The following is a 15,937-nucleotide window of genomic DNA, read 5'->3' as shown; positions in this document are numbered from 1 at the left end:
GCTCTGCGAGCTCTGACTCAACCCATGGCCCCTGAATGTTTGGCTTCCCCTTTGGGAAAACCGGTGTGATGACACACTGTGATGGCATCACACAGCCCATTTTTTACTGCTGGGAGCCAACACAGGCTTCTGCAAAGGCACATTCTCTCAAAAAATATATAAAAATAAAAAATAATTCTAAAAAAAATCAAGCTTTTGGAAGCCAAAATGCTCCTCTGCAAAGTTTTCATCTGGTGTGGTTCACTGAAGCTGCAAAGATCTACTTAGATACTCAGTATTTTTATATTTACCCAATATTGAAAGCACCAGTCAGAGCTCAGTCCCCTGAGGATGCACAGCTGTGTCCTGGGGTGCTGTGCTGGGAGCAGAACTGTGAGGAACTGCAGTGACCCTGTTGCCTCTCAAGTCCCTGAGGCTGGGAGAGGACATCCTTTCTTTTTTTCTCATTCTCTTTTCCCTGTCATTCATCTCTCTCCTTCAGCACCCTCTGGCTCCCCCAGCTGTGCCTGCAGCTCAGCTCCACTGCAGGGCTTCCATTGCTTTCCCCCTAGGCCCAACACTGGAGATCTTTGCTCCCATACCAACATTTGGAGCATTGCAAAGATGCTCCTTGGCTTCAGTTGTAAGAGCTTCATGAAACACTGCCCTGGCAAGAGCATGGTGGAGTCTTCCCTCTTGCAGGCTCTTGTGTTCATCCTGGGACATACCTCCTGAAGAAGAGATGGTCAAGGCTACCAAACTGGCAAAGCTTCTGGTCATTTGGGATGCCCCATGCCCTCCTCTGCAGCCCCACAAAGTACAGTGATCACTGCAAAGACTTGTGTGACACTTATTGGGTCACTGAGGATCCTTACACCGTGGAAGTAAATCAAGTCATGTTTGTCAAGGCAGCTTCTCTTTGCTGTTCCTCTGCTCCCCTCTTTCAGCTCCAATCATCTCTCCCTCCAGCACTCCCTTCACTTTGGATCTCTCCTTCTCCCCTCTACAAACACTGACAGGGTAGTGGCACCAGCTTCACACCCTGGAGAAAGCCCTGCTCTGGGAATTTGATTGTGCCTCTAGCCCCCCTCTTCAAACCCTCTGCCCTGTCCATTTGCCCTGAAAACCTCCTTAACATGAGAACCTGCTTATTTTTTATAGTATTTGAGCCACAGCTTACAACATCATAAGCCCTGTTTTCAAATCAGCCCTTTTAAGTATTGCATTAGTAAGAAAAAGTTCCCTCTCTTCACTGATGCATCTCCAAGCTCTTTACTAAGAGGAAGAAAGAGTCTTTGACTCCCTTTAAGAAGTGTGGACACCGAATTTACACAGGTGACTCTGCCAAGATCTTCCAGAGGAGGAGCAGCAGCACAGCTGAAAGATGTTTTAAGTCCCATCCCAGTGGGAACATCCCTTCCTAAGAACAGGAATAAACAAAAATTACATGCATGTTGCAAGAAGTGTACAAGATGGAGGAAAAGAGGAAGGTTAAATCCAGGATGCAAGGCAGTGTGATGTTCACATCTCCCTCCTCTCCCACATGTCACTTCCAGTGTCTGCCAGCCCATCCCAGCCTACACCCCCCACCACAGTGGAGTGTTCAGGATCTACCTGCCACATTCTTGAAAAAGCAGAGCTTTAAAAAAGTGAGTTTCTCATTTTTCCTAAATATTTTCACTGGGGAAAGGGGATGTCAAGCTCAAAATCCTCAAGGCCTCGTGTACCTGCACCCAGGAGCTAAAATCCACGCAAGCCTCCTGCAATGATCAAAGAGTAAAAGAAAAAAACATCCAAAACTATCCTAGCACTGCTGCTCCTCTGTGCTTGCTGCCCATTTTCCACCACCTCCCACGGGACAGCATCACCTGTATCAGGAAGATGATGCAGAAAATCTACCTGCACTAAGGATCTAAAATCCATGGAAACCTCCACCCAGGCTGGAAGAACACCTTTCAATGCATGGGTAATGCTAACATGGTCCTTCTCACACCAAGCTCTTCATGCTGAGCCATCTCCTTTGGTTTTCCAGTCCAGGTGTCTCTTGTGCCTTGAGCACAATCCTGAAGTCCAAAGGGGTGAAAATGTCTCCTCTCCTCTGCAAAACCACACCGGTATACCCGAAGAGAGGAAATCCCTATCCAGTGAAGCAGAGCTGTTGCTGGGCTGTTGCTGCCATCTTCTGCCCACCTGAAATTTTGCTGCTCACAACTTCCCCAGCTTTTGGCCCGTGTCAAGGGAAAGGAGGTAAGGAAAATGCAGGGATACAAGAGTTTAGGACCGGGTCCTGTTCCCTCGTGTGTGGAGACCCAGGTGTGTGCCATGAAGGGTGCCCCCTTCGAGCCTTGGCCCTGTGGTTGTGGGTGAGGGATGCCGAATTCTGCCGATGGAGAAGGCACAGGCTCTGCCTGAGGAGATGGAGGGGGTAAATACACTGAGTCAATGCAATTGCTAAGCGGACTGTTACTAGGCACAGCGTGAGCTGTTCACGGTTCTTCCTGGAAACACAGGGAAATCAAATGTTTAATTCAGAGAGAACAGCAGGACTATGTGATTTCTCTCCTGACACCCATCCAATAAGGGATTTTTGGCAGGGGAGCAGAGCGAGTGGTGTGACTGGCACTAAAGCTGTGGCAGCAGAGCGTGTCGTGGATCAGAAGGTGAGGGTACAGAGCCATTGTTTTCCAAACCTGCAAAGACTTTTGTCCATTTGTTCAGGGCTTTAGTTCTGACTGAACTGCTGCTTTGCAACCCTCAGATTACCTTTTTTCCCTTACCCTGTCATTTTTGGCTTGGGAGAAGTTTATCCTAACAGTGGGCTGTTAAAGATGTAAAAAAACTACTAAATACCAAGTACTTTTACGTCTTTTAACAGGCTCAAATACCAAGCCCCACCATGGGTTCAGCTCAACAGATCTTTGGCCCCATCCCATTTAGGATTACTTGTGTCACCGGGCTTTAAGCAGGTGCTGTAGCAGATCCCTGGAGGTGTAGTATGAGGACATGGTGCAATTGCCAACCACGTGTGGCACAATCTCCCTGGTTCTTGGCCATGGGACATGGACTTAATTGGTGTAAACACCAGCAGCTGCTCAGGGGGCAGCACATGAAGCACAATCCTACACCTTGGTATTTCAGCTCTCAAAAATTTGTCAAAAAACCTGGCATCTGAAGTGGTCATTTCAGGTTTGCACCTTAATTTTCCCTCTCTCTAAGCAGGGGAAAGCATTCAGGCCCCATGGAGGTGAGGATTGCACAGGGTCCAGCTGGGATGCAGCCAGTGAGAGATTCAGTCATCAGCCCCAACCTGTTGAATTTCAAGTCTGAAGATGTCAGGGGCTGCAGAAAAGTCAACTCTTACAAACTAAACCCACACAAACACAGTGCAAACTCCAGAACTGTTCAGCACAAACTTCCTACCCAGAATGTGACATTCCTGGTGAACCTGTTCAGTGCTGAAACACCACAGGCCACAACCAGTGGTGAGTTAATTCCCCATTCCCCTCAGTGGGGAGCATCCTGAGCTGGCCCTGTCACAAAGCTCAGGGTCCCTTGATGGGCTCCAGGGCAGCAGCTCTGGTTGTGAGCAGCAGTGTCTGTGCCACTCAGCCTTCACCAGGGAGCTGCAGTGGGGGTATCCAGCTCCTGCAATTTTCATCAGCAGCTGCCAGCTGAAATGTCAAGTTCTCCACTCCTCTGAGAGATGGGAACATCCTGAGACAAAGCCATTGAAATGAAGCAATGTCCTGAGGTTCAGCCAGACAGCAGCAGAGGAGGGACAGGCTGCAGGAATCACTTCTATACCTTGATCCATGCCACCCTCCTCCTCCTGCTCCACAGCAGAGGCAATTACATGGGCTGTGTGAATGGTACAGCAGTGACATTTTCAGTACAGCCTGGAGTTAATGTACTCCTGCTTGTAAAGTCAGCATCGAACACAGGTCCTTGCTTAGCAGAACGTTCCACTTCACTACATCAAAGCTTTGTGCTGGGGAGAGGGGAGGGGATGGGGATCCTTTCTGTAGAGGTCTTCCTTGAATGGCAGCACCCAGCACAGCCCTGATGGCAGAGGGGTTCCCATGGCCTGGAAACACTGCACCTTTCAGAAATCAACAGTGTGGTTTTTTTCCACTGTGCCATATACACATTTAAAGATATACAGAGAAGGAGTTGGTCACACCCCAGCTTCCCAGTTGCTTGAAAAAACCTCATGTGTCCAGCCTGAGGTTCTCTGTGCTTCTCTGAGCAGAGCAGCTTTTGCAGTGGCTGGTGGGTGTTCCTTCAGTCTCAGGTCACAGTGGCAGGGGGAACGACCCCAAATGTCAGCTGGCTCTGAAGGGCAGCACAAGCCACAGCAGGAACTGCAGCTGGAGCAGAGAGGAGCTGAAATGCTCACACAGCCATTGAGGCCATCAGTGGGGACAGAATCACAGAAAGGGTTGGGAGGCACCTTAAATCTCTTCTCATTCCTTAAAGCTCATCCCTGCTGTGGGAAGGGACACCTTCCACTCTCTCAGGTTGCTCCAAGCCCCATCCATCCTGGCCTTGAACACTCCCAGAGAGGGGCATCTGCAGTTTCCATGGGGAACCTGTTCCAGGGCTGCATCACCCTCTCAGTAAGGGATTTTTTCCCATTATCCCATCCAAGCATCTTCAAGAAAACTCTGGAAAGTTGCTCTGAAGTAAAAACCCTCCTCAGCACACAGGTTATGCCTCAAGACTACATGCAAGACCTCTCGTGCATCCTCTTTCCTCACTCTCCTTGCAGGCTCATGTGAGAGTGGGTTTTGCAAGAAGAGAAATCCTCCTCTTTCCCCCTAATCTTCTGCTTCTGAAGAACCTTTTGTGCCTTGGGAGCATTCCTGCCATCAAGATGTTTTTTCCAGTTTTTCTTTTACCTTCTTCATTTCCCAGTAATACCCATCCCCATGCTGGAGCACTCTCCAAACTAGAAGGGGTAAGCATGGGGAAGACTCCTCAGAATTATTCTAGCAAATATACTTTTTTGTTGTCTGGTGGGGTTTTTTTTCCCTTTGTTTGTTTGGTTGGTTGGTTTTGGTTTTTTGTAGAAGCAGAGTTTTTTGAGCATTTAGGACCCTGGCACAGGAACTCCATAGTCCTGGTACTCTAAGAAACAAAAACCCAAAAATATTAAATCAAGAAATCCCATTTCCCCCTCCATCCTTTTAAATGTTCTTTCACTGGGTTGGAGCCAGGGAGTCATTAACTCCTGGCTGGGTACTGCAAGGCCAGAATTGTGATGTGCTTAGTGGCAATGTCATAAAAACCCACTCATTCCCATACCAAAGGGCTGTGTTCTTAAAGAATAACGTGTTGGGATAATGCCTTAGAAGTGGATTAGTGGATCTGATGCTCCTTCATTTGCATTTCCCCCCTGGAGCACATTTGAAGGTGTTCAAATAATTTTTTAAACTTATTCAATGGCATTTTAATCCTTAGGTAATGGCTGAGCTCCACAGAAATATTTACATAGCCACCATCCAGCACACTCAAGGATGCAGAGCAGAGGAATAGCCAGGAGCTGGTCTGGTCCTACATTATTTCAGTCCCAGGAGTGGAAAGCCCAGACTCAGCTGCAGACTTCTTCACAGACCCCATTCTGCCCCTTCCTTCCCTGCAAAGCCTCACGGCCATCACCACAAATACCTCTGACTGAATTTGCAGCTAAATGAAGCCTTGAACCACCTGCTCCAGCAAAGGCCACAGGAAAGGGCTTCATCTCCAGGTGTAAGCTGGCTCCTCACACTGCTTATCCGACCCCGTCAGAAGGCTGGGGGCCACTTTTCCCCCCTGACAGCAGCTAGTTCTGTGTCTGGGCTGCAGTCGGTGGCTGTGGCAGCAGAGCATCCCAGCTCACTTCCAGCTGCTTCTTCCAGTTTGAGCTGTACAAAGAGCAGCTGAGGCTAATCAGGGTCCCACTGGTGCCCATTTGGGAGCCGCTGCCATAGGGGGCGTGAAGCACAGGGTGCCCAGAGAAGCTGTGGCTGCCCCTGGATCCCTGGAAGTGTCCAAGGCCAGGTTGGACAGGGCTTGGAGCAGTCTGGGATAGTGGAAGGAGTCCCTGCCCATGGCAGAGGGGTAGGACAAGATGAGCCTGAAGGTCCCTTCTGAGCCAACCCACTCTGTGAGTGTGCATCAGAGCAGTGATACAGCTCTGTCAGCAGCTGCACACAAAAAAGCTGAAATGAGGCCCAAAATCAGAAAGATGGCAGGGTACAGGTTTGTGTGCTTTGAACAGGGAATGAAATCCATCCAGCCACCAGCAGTGACCAGCAAGGAACGGACACTGCTCTCCTGCCCTCCCTCCACAGAGCCTGCCACATTCCCAGGCATTTTTTGCCTGGGGAGAGTGAATGTGCCCCTGACCCTGCACCAGCCCAGCTTGGTCCCAGGAGAGGCCATTACGGACACTGTTACCTTTGTAAGAGCCACTGCAAACAAAGGGACCCTGAGACGCCGCTAACGAGCTGGCTGTTACTCTTTGAAGCTTAACGAGAGAAACTTGAGCTACAACGGGCTGTGGAGTCACAACAGTCAGAGCATTTCATCTGTCAGTGCCTCAATTTGTCTGTGCTGTGCCCTGCTGTTCCAGCACCGCAGCAGCTCTGGCTCCGTGAGCCTCTTCAGTGCTGCAATACCCCTCCCGGCTTCCTTTTGCTGCTCCAGTCCTGCTTGGCAGTGCCTTACACCCTGGAGGAAGTTTTTTGACTCCCATCCATTCTTTAAAAGCTTTGCAAATTCATCACATCATGTACATCTCCTCAATGTGGAAGAAAAGAAGTGGGTGTTTAGCTTATTTCACTGGTAATAGCAGAAAATGGTCTATTGCAGCAAAGAATTTGTCCAAATAAGCTGTGAGCCATAGCATTCCTGCAGATAAAATCCAGCTCATTTTAGTGCCCTGGAAGCACTCTACAGGTATCCACTACTGAAGCATCATTGTACTTTAGATAAATGCGCTGCTTAAAGATAGCTGTCAGCACAGGCTGCTGAATAATGCCTTCATTTTATACACTCAAATTGTTCCCCAAGTTATTGGCAACACCTAAAGTTGGTAGTCTGACAGTAGAAAAATAGTCAGCATGATGGTGGAAGAGCAGGACCCTGACCCTGTGGCACCCACTGAGCTTCCAGCAGTGTTAAAGGGCTTTAATAGGTTACACCCAAGCTACTGCATTTATTAGTTGTCAGTCATCACCCTTCCATCAATCTGCTCTGGTGGAGTCGTGTCTTTGCTGTGCTCAGGTCACACCACTGGAGGTTCCACACTTCAGCTGCACACTGTACTTACAGAAATCCCAAATAAGCAGATTTTAAGCCTACCTAATAGCATATATTCTTATATAGTATTACAGTTACAACAAGTATTTATCACAGAGGGAATGCTGCTTCCCTCTGCCATTTTTTCTTTTGCTCTTCCTTTACTGACCTAAAAGAATCTTTGAGCCTTAAGAGACTACTACATGTTGTAGCCTTATCTCTTCAAGGGCAGAGAAGCCTTTCTAAGGCTCCTATTCCTCTTTCACACATATTTATTTAAATTAAAGTTATAAGCACCTTTATTGGCTCATAACTCTCGATTATTTTTTCAGGTTTTAGCCCCTACTTCTTCACCTGATATATAACTTCAATAATAATTTCAGTTCAGCTCTTTCTTCAACAGCCAGCCCTAGAGCACAGCAGCCTTTAGTGCTCTACCTCTCCCTAAGTGCCTCTGGTGCATCCCCATCCTGGGGCTCTAAATAAGCTCAGCCTGGGGGCTTTTCTGCTTTCTAAGCCTTGAGTAGAAACACTAATCTCTAGCTCAGCTCAGCGGTCAGCCTGGCCTTAGACCCTGCTGCTCTGGGCCTGCCAAGCATGTTTCTTTCCCTGGACCTGATTCCAGCCTGGGGAAAGATCGACCCCCTGGACTTAAGACCTGTTTTATCCCTACAGAGGTGCCTGATGCCTGGATTCTCAGGGGGTGCTCAGCACTCTCTCCTCCAGCTCCAAGAGGAGGTAAAACCGTGGCTACTTATTTTATATTCTTATGCCAGCAATTTATCACAATTTGTTGCTCTTGCTGAATATTTTCCACTGTCCAGGTGGTTCCTGGGTGGCGTCTTTCCTAGAGCAGTGCTGTCTGTCCCAGTGCTTTTTCTACTGAGGGCAGTAGGGACTGTGGTAGAGCTGGGTGGCTCTTGGGGGGCTCTGTGGGATCTGCTGCTCCTCTTCTCCCACATCTGGATGGCAGGAGGCACCCTTGGGATCTGTTTCCCATTTGAGCTCCTGCAGCTGAGCCCTGGCATCCTACATGGTAGCTGCTGAGTGCTGTGGGAAGGCTGTGCCTCCCACCCAGGCTTCCTTCAGCAGCATCAGGGGTGCAGTCAGCTCTGGGGTGCAGTGCTGGGTGTCTGTTCCTGCCTGCTGAGCAGTTTGTTCCTGCTCCTCCTGAACAGATGCTCCTCAGCCTCACGCCGGGGTCGCTGAGCAATTTGGGAAAGGAGGGGGCATTGTTGGCCCGGGTGTTTCACATCCTGCCAGGTAGAGTTAACTGAGGGGGGAACATTGTGACTACCCACAGGGTGTTGCCTTTTTCAGCAGCTGTGAAGGATTTCTTTAGTTCCTCAAAATGTCTGGAGTTTTAGTACTTACAATCGGCAAAAATTGGTGTGGAATATCAACGGAGCGCAGCTTTCAGAAACTCATTTTCTTTTTCCTTTCAAACTGACAATAGGATTTTAAGAAAAACTTTGAATAATGGATATACTTTTGAATAATGGATGTTTCACAGCCAAAGTCCCTTGACTTTTCATTCTGTGCCTGAATGAGAAGCCTTTTAATTGCACAACACGTGGCGAGGAGGTACAAAACGCTTTGTGTCTTGTGCTGCTGATTAACTGATGCATACACTCCCATTAAACATTCAGAGAGGGCTAAGTGTATCCCAGCCCGAAGCTGTGTGCTATGCACGTTGGGTTTTTATCAGCTAAGACGCTGGCATGAGATGTTTTGTGATTTTCCTCGTCTGTGTCATGGCTGCTCATTATTTTCCCTCTTTTGTGTTGTGTGTGTGTGTTCTTTGGATCTTTTCTCTTTCTGGGGAGACATTCTTCCACCTGGAGAGCTTGTAGCTTGTGCTCTGGGCTCATGCAATGGGCTGTGAGGTCACCTTGTGAAGTGAAGACTCCTGAGCTGAGACTATGGTATAAACTCTGTTTTCCAAAATAGCAGTGGGGTTGGTTTTTTAATTTGGTTGGTTTGTTTTATTTGGTTCTTTGGGGGTTTTTTGCAAGGGTTTTCCTGAGAAATGGTGAAAGAGGTGCCTGGTGTCTTTGCCAGGCTGGATGTTCTGTCATGGTGAGATGGAGAAGCTGCAATGCATGGAGCAATTTGAGCCCCCTGGAAATTACTAGTGTGGGATGCAGGCAGGGGAATTAGCAGGAACAGCAGTGGTCTGGGTCTTCGTTGCTCTCATTCCATCATGTTGCTGTCTGTCCCTGGAGCTGGCTCTTCTCCAAGTTAATTCAGCTTTCATGAAAGTTTAACTCTGCTGCAGAAGGGAAAAGACAAGTCACGGTGCCCCTGAAAAATGTAAAGGGTGGTTTGGGGTCAAGTTTATTTTGTCCTCAGTTTCCCCAGGTCTTGGTGCAGTGCGCAGCACTTTGAGTGAGCCCAGATGGGCTCAGCAGAGTGAAACCCTGCTGTGTTAGTACTTCTCTAATTTCTGTTTGCACAAGAAAAAAAAACCAAACCAACAAACCCCAAAACTTTAAACAATGACCCCATCAGCTCCCCAGTTTTCTTTCCAAGCCCAAATTCAGGCCGTTGAGGACCAAGCTTCGATGAATAAATGCTGCTGGAGCCTGGCTCTGTCCTGCTCCCAGCTCTCTGTGTCCTGGCTGTGAGGGATTTCAGCTCAGTTTATTGAGTGAAATCCTCTGAGTTTGAACTATTTCAACTCTTGGGATTATCCCACAGCAGACCTACAGAGGCAGCCTGGGGTGGCACAGAGGGTCCCGTGGGCTCCCTGCTGTCAGGATTTTCTCTTTCACAGAGGGGTTTTTGTGGTCCTTGCCTCTTCGAGCCATGGGAGGCTGCCAGCAGGGTTTCTGGCTTTAAGCAGAGCTTGTTCTCTCTCCATTTTGCAGCTTCTTGCCTTCGAGTACAACTGCAATTTAGCTTTATTTCACAAAATTTGACATGACTTGAGACCGTGATTTACTGGCCTTGGAGGATATGGTGTATGTAACTGTGCAGGGCGTAAGTGGCTTTTCATGGCAGAGGAGTCATAAATTGAGATGGAAAAAAATGAGGGAAATGGGTTAGTGCCCAACTTTACAAGGCAGCAGTAGGAGCAGGACACAGCCAGGCGATCTGTAACTGTCACGGGTCTTTATTGCCCCTGATTGCCTGTAATAAAGCTCCTCGAGCAGTGCTCAGGTGTCTGAAGAGACACAAGATGGCAATGTTTTCAAAAGGACACCCTGCAGCTTCCTGGGGCTGAAGATGTCCAGCTGATCAGCTTTCCCTGCTCTGGCACTTGATGGACCCTTGGGAAGGGTCTGTGTCTGGTCACTCCCTCCATGGCCACCAGGAAAGGAGCCTGGGGGTGATCTGCAAGTCTCTGGGGGCACCAGCTTGAGGAGAGCTGCCCTGGCCTCATGCTCCAATCCAGAGCTTGGCATCCCTGCCCTGCTCCTCCATGGCACACACACCAGCAGGTGTTGTGGCAGCAGTTGTGGCCGCTGGGGTTTCTTCTTTAAACATCTGCACCCCCTCTTTGCCTTCTGTGCCCTCCACACCTTCCAACAGACCCAGAAGGACGTTTTAGAGCAAGGAGAATTTAGACAAGGAATAACAACCTTCTCTTGGCTTTTTTTTGTTTTTATTTTTGGCTTGGTTTTACTTAACACCACAAGAATAGCTTGCAGGATTTGTCCCACTTAAAAATTAATTTTCCCTGGTTGAGCAGGGGGTGGTGTGGGGCAGGTGGAAGAATTGCCTCTGCTTTGTTGGTTTTTTTGCATTTGGCTGACAGATATTTCTGGGTCCCTTGGTATTATATGTTAATTTTCAGCTTAAAGGTTGTAAGGCATTGCAATGTGGTACAGGAAGGGGTGGTGTGACAGGCTCCAGGCTGCCTGTGCTCGTTTTATCCGCAAATGGCTGCATTTGCAATGTGTAATGATCTCTGTAAGGCAGTTAGAAGTGAGATAAACATCAATTTTATGGCTGGGAAAACATAAGGGGTGTTGCACAGGAAAACGAGAGGACCTGAATACTGAAAACTCTCCGGGCTCCTCGCTGCTGTTGGGTTTAGCTCTTGTCTCTCCATGGGTCCCTGTGCATCCCAATCCCTCCCCGTGCTGGGTCCAGGCAGGTGAGGTGCTGCAAGGCAGCCTTGAAGGGATGCAGGAGCTGCACAGCCTCTCCTTTAAGGGTGGGGGATGCAGGTATCCAGAATTTAGCATTCACAGCCAGGTGTTTAGGAGGGTTGGCTGAAGTGGGAATGAAGTAAGACCAAGATTAGGAAGTTTTTTGGGATTTGTTTTGTAACAGGAGCTCACACAGAAGGCTGAGGTCACGGTTCTGGTGCCTCCAGACAGGGGATGTGTTTTGAGTTTCATAAATAACAGCTTTTTGCAGCTCTGTTTCTTCATCAGATACAACGCAGGGTACAAAATGCTTTTTCTAATATGCTGAATGCCTCTGGAATGCAATTAATATTCTTGCCTAAGTCTCCAAAAATTAATAGGCGTGTCTGAAAGCTGCTGAACGTGGCTGTGTGTGTGCAGTGGGGTGGTGGGGAAGGACAGCTTAGTCCATCCAAGCTGGAAACAGCCTCACGTGGGGAAGGAAAGTGCAAAGCCACGGGTGGGAACTGGAGCTCACAGAGTGGCTGCAGGAGAACGTGGAGTGTCCCACGATGGGCAGATCACACCCACAGGACCTTCCTCCCACCAGCATGCCCGTGGCCTGGGAAGCTCCAAGTGCCACCCCCCAGCTGGAGCAAAGGCTCTCACAGCTCCTTCCCTTTGAGCCTGAGAGGGGTGATCGAGCTAATTATTAATTAGCTGCTGTTGAAACTGATTGGGGATGAGGGCTCTCCCCATGTGGTGCAGGTGCTCAGCCTGTCTGGGAACCTGAGCCTGGGTGGTTTTTGTTTTCTTGCTCTGTGTGACACGAAATAGGCTGCCAAATGTCTCAAAAGCTGGCAGCATGTTCAGGGTTAGTGTTTTTTTGCTGTGTAGAATATTTAAGATGAATTTTCACATTTTATGTAGCTCATCTGCTGCTTGCATTTCTGCCCTGCGTGATGCTCAAGACATCTCCACAAAAAACCAATATTTGTTTACATATATATTTTTCACGTTTATAGGGGGCTGAAGCTCAGAGATTAACAAAGCTTTCTATCAATTCTGCTTAAAAAAAAAATAAACCTCATCTCAGAACCAAGTAGAAACAACATAAATCACCTCAAAATAGCTTCAGGTACTGAAGCTACCTGAATTTTTTCTCTTGGGTTACAAAGGTTTCACATGAGGTTGGATTTTCCGCGGGGGACTGACCTGAGAGCCTGGAGCTGTCTGTGATCAGTGCCCCAAGGAGCTGCACAAACAGCGAGGGCATGAAGAAAAATGTTTTCCACCTAATCTTGTTACTGTAACAACACCAGTGAAATCTTTTAAAGCAGAAAAATGTGATGTTTTAACGTGATAGCTGTGTCCCTTCAGCTCTGTGACAAATGCTATCTGCTGCCTGCATTGCAAGAGTCCTGTAAGCTGGCAGTCCTAGGGCACAGGGCTTCCATTTCCAAGAAAGCTATGACTGCTTTAAAATAGTAAATTTTTGGCTAGATGTGATGACGTTGAAAGGTTATCCTTTTCTTCCCCTCTTTCTAGCCCATCTGAGCCTTTTTTCTCTATTTTTTTCTTCTGTCACTTTTTATTCCCCAGCTCCTTTCCTTGGCTCTTTCTTTTTCCAACACACTTTCCTGCTTTTGCCCTAAAGTTGGTGTTTCCCATCCATTTTAAACTACTTCTGCTCAAAGCTTTATGTTGGTGGTAGAGTTTCTCACCTCTTCTTCCCTAGCAGGAACAGTAATTGAGTTTCCACACATCTCAAACACAAGCATCACAAGCTGCAGCTGCTTTTATGCAAGCAGAGCTCCCAAATCTTCCTTGTAATCCAAACCTCCCAGGTTAGGCTGGCAACATCAGCCTGAGGATCATAGATAGAGATGGAGTAGTTTGGAGAGGACTTTTAAAGGTGATCCAGTGAGCAGGGACATCTTCAACCAGATCAGGTTGCTCAGAGCCCCATCCAACCTGACATTCAACACTTCAGGGATCCAGGGGCAGCCACAGCTTCTGTGGGCAGCCTGTGCCAGGGCCTCACCACCCTTACTGTAAAAACCTCCTTCCATATATCTAATTTAAATTGACTCCCCTCTTCAGCATCTTTACATTATGCTGATTGAGCCCTGCAGGCTCCCAGTATAGATTTGTGTTGTTGCTAGAAAACAGGTTGGAAACATCCAGCAGTCACCTTTTGGCTAAAAAACCTAAAATTATTAGCCAGAAGTGGAATTATGTTATTTATATTTATGAAATATCCTATCAATTTGTGTATTTTTATAGTGTGACTCTCATAGTTCCTAGGGATCCTTTCTTGCTTCCCCTGAGCCCTGATCTGTCCATAACAGACCTTTTACTTCAAAACCTCCTGAAGTTTTGAAGGGCAGCTGTGAAATTAAGAGGAGATGCTTAATTTCATTCTAGTGCAGCAGCTCAGCAGCACGAGGACAGCTCTGCCCTGGTTTGTGTTTCTCCCAGTTGGATTTCTGTATGGCTGAGTGCTAAGGATATTTTTTTACTTGAAATCTTGAATTCTGCAGAGACCGAGTGCTTATTTCTCAGGATCACCAGGGAAAATTTCTTACTCTCCCAGCAGGGTGGAAATTTCAAGGTCTGAAGTTAAAATGTATGTAGTCTTTCAACATCATTAAAGGAGGGGGTTTCTGACAGTGCCACCATGATGCAAAGCAAACTCTCCTGCCTGTGAATCCCAAATCAGTCAGTGCTGTGATGTTACAGTGGAGGTAATTTGGAGGCTCTGGTAATGAGGGAGAAGGTGAGACATCACTAAACTGCTGGGTGGTAGATGATGGACCTTGTATCTCGCTTTAAGTGTGGTTTTCTATGACATCGTTTGCCTTAATTTGCTCATTTTCTCAGTTTTTAAGGAGCCAAGGGGAGTTCAGGACGGTGTCTCCAGGCAGGAATCTCTGGTCACTTGAGAACAAGGCCATTACAGTGTTGTAATGACTGAGATGAGGCAGTGCTGGGGTGGAGCCCAGCTCCATCCTGCCCAAATTTTGCCCTGGGCATGGTGGGATGGACCTTATTTGCTTGCCTTGTGGCTGGGTCTGAATTAAACCAATCAGGTTTTATTTATTATTATTATTTAGGAGATGTGAGGATGTATCAAGGAAGACACTTCATAGTATCCTGGAATGCCTGGGGTTAGAAGGAACCTTAAAGATTATCTTGAAGGCAGGGACACCTTCCACTGTTCCCTGGTTGCTCCAAGCCCTGTCCAGCCTGGCCATGGACACTTCCAGAGATCCAGGGGCAGCCACAGCTTCTCTGGGCACCCTGTGCCAGGGCCTCCCCACCCTCACAGGGAAGAATTCCCTCCTAACATCTAATCTAAATCTCCGCTCTTACAGCTTAAAGCTGTTCACCTTTGTCCTTTCGCTATCAGCCCCTACTTACTTCACGGCGTTAAAAAACTCCCCAGGAGAAATATCTGGCTTTTTCTGAGCTCGGAGGGCTGCGTGCTCCTTACCTGGGGTGGGAGGAGACCCAAGTGATGGGAGAGGTGACCCTCAGGATGCAAAGAGCAGCAGGAATCCCCCGGGAGCCGAGCGAGCGGCCGGCGTGGGGCGGAGGAGCAGAGCTGCCCTTTGCCCGCTGGCCCATGTGGAAGTGGACTTTGGAAGTGGCAAGAGGGAGCAGAGGAAGGGCCCCGGCGGCCTCTGAGCAGGTGTGTGTGGCTGCTGAGGGGGGAGGATGGTGGTGGGAAGCTCTGGCCAAAAATTGGGGTGGGCTCTTGGTGGGACTGGAATAATGGGTGCCTGGATGTTTGTGGCTGGGGGCTGTTTAGGGCAAGGGTTTAGGGGGATGTCACCTAGAAAGCCACAAACTGAGCCACCTCTGTTCAGACCTGTGTGTCTTCCAGCCCTGAAATTACCCCAAAGTGCCCTAAACTTTGAGGGGGAGGAGTGGGGAGGGGTTCAGACAGCATCTGGCCATCTCCCTGCGTTGGGGAGGCCTGGAGTTGTGGGGGCACTTTGGGTACTGATGCTGCAAGAGGAGACGTGAGGGGCTTGAGGGTGACATCCCCCTGGCAGCGGGGCTTCACCCATGTGCCACTCTGGGCTCTCCTCAGGATTTCCTCTTCTGCATGGCACTGCTATAACCAAATCTGGTGCCCACTTGGAATTCTTGCTGCAGCTGAAAGGCAGGAGGAAATCCCTGCTTCCACCCCATCCCATAGCTCACAAGAAGAAACCTCCATTTCTCCCTGCCTTCTCGTTTCTTTGAGCAAAACTCCTTGTCCTGCCCAAAGCTTTGCCAATGTCCCCTTCCTTAGTCCATATCAAATGGGGTTTCACTGCCTGGCACAGAGGGGAGGGGGATTATTCACCCTCTCACAGTTTGAGGGGGATGTGAGTGCTGGTGCTTTGCAGCTGGGAGTGCAGCAGGATCCTACCTGGGTATAAGAGGGCCTCTGACCTTTTTTAAGGTAAGGACAAATTTTATAGCAGGGTCTGTAGCAATAGGACAAGGGGTGATGGCTTTAAACTGAAAGAGGAGAGATTTAGGTTAGGTATTGGGAAGAAATTCTTTCCTGTAAGGGTGGTGAGGCCCTGGCACAGGTTGCCCAGAGA

This window comes from Onychostruthus taczanowskii, unplaced genomic scaffold, assembly GCF_017590055.1.
Source record: "Onychostruthus taczanowskii isolate IOZ18803 unplaced genomic scaffold, ASM1759005v1 scaffold63, whole genome shotgun sequence".
Lineage (NCBI taxonomy): Eukaryota > Metazoa > Chordata > Aves > Passeriformes > Passeridae > Onychostruthus > Onychostruthus taczanowskii.
This window is presented reverse-complemented; position numbering follows the sequence as displayed.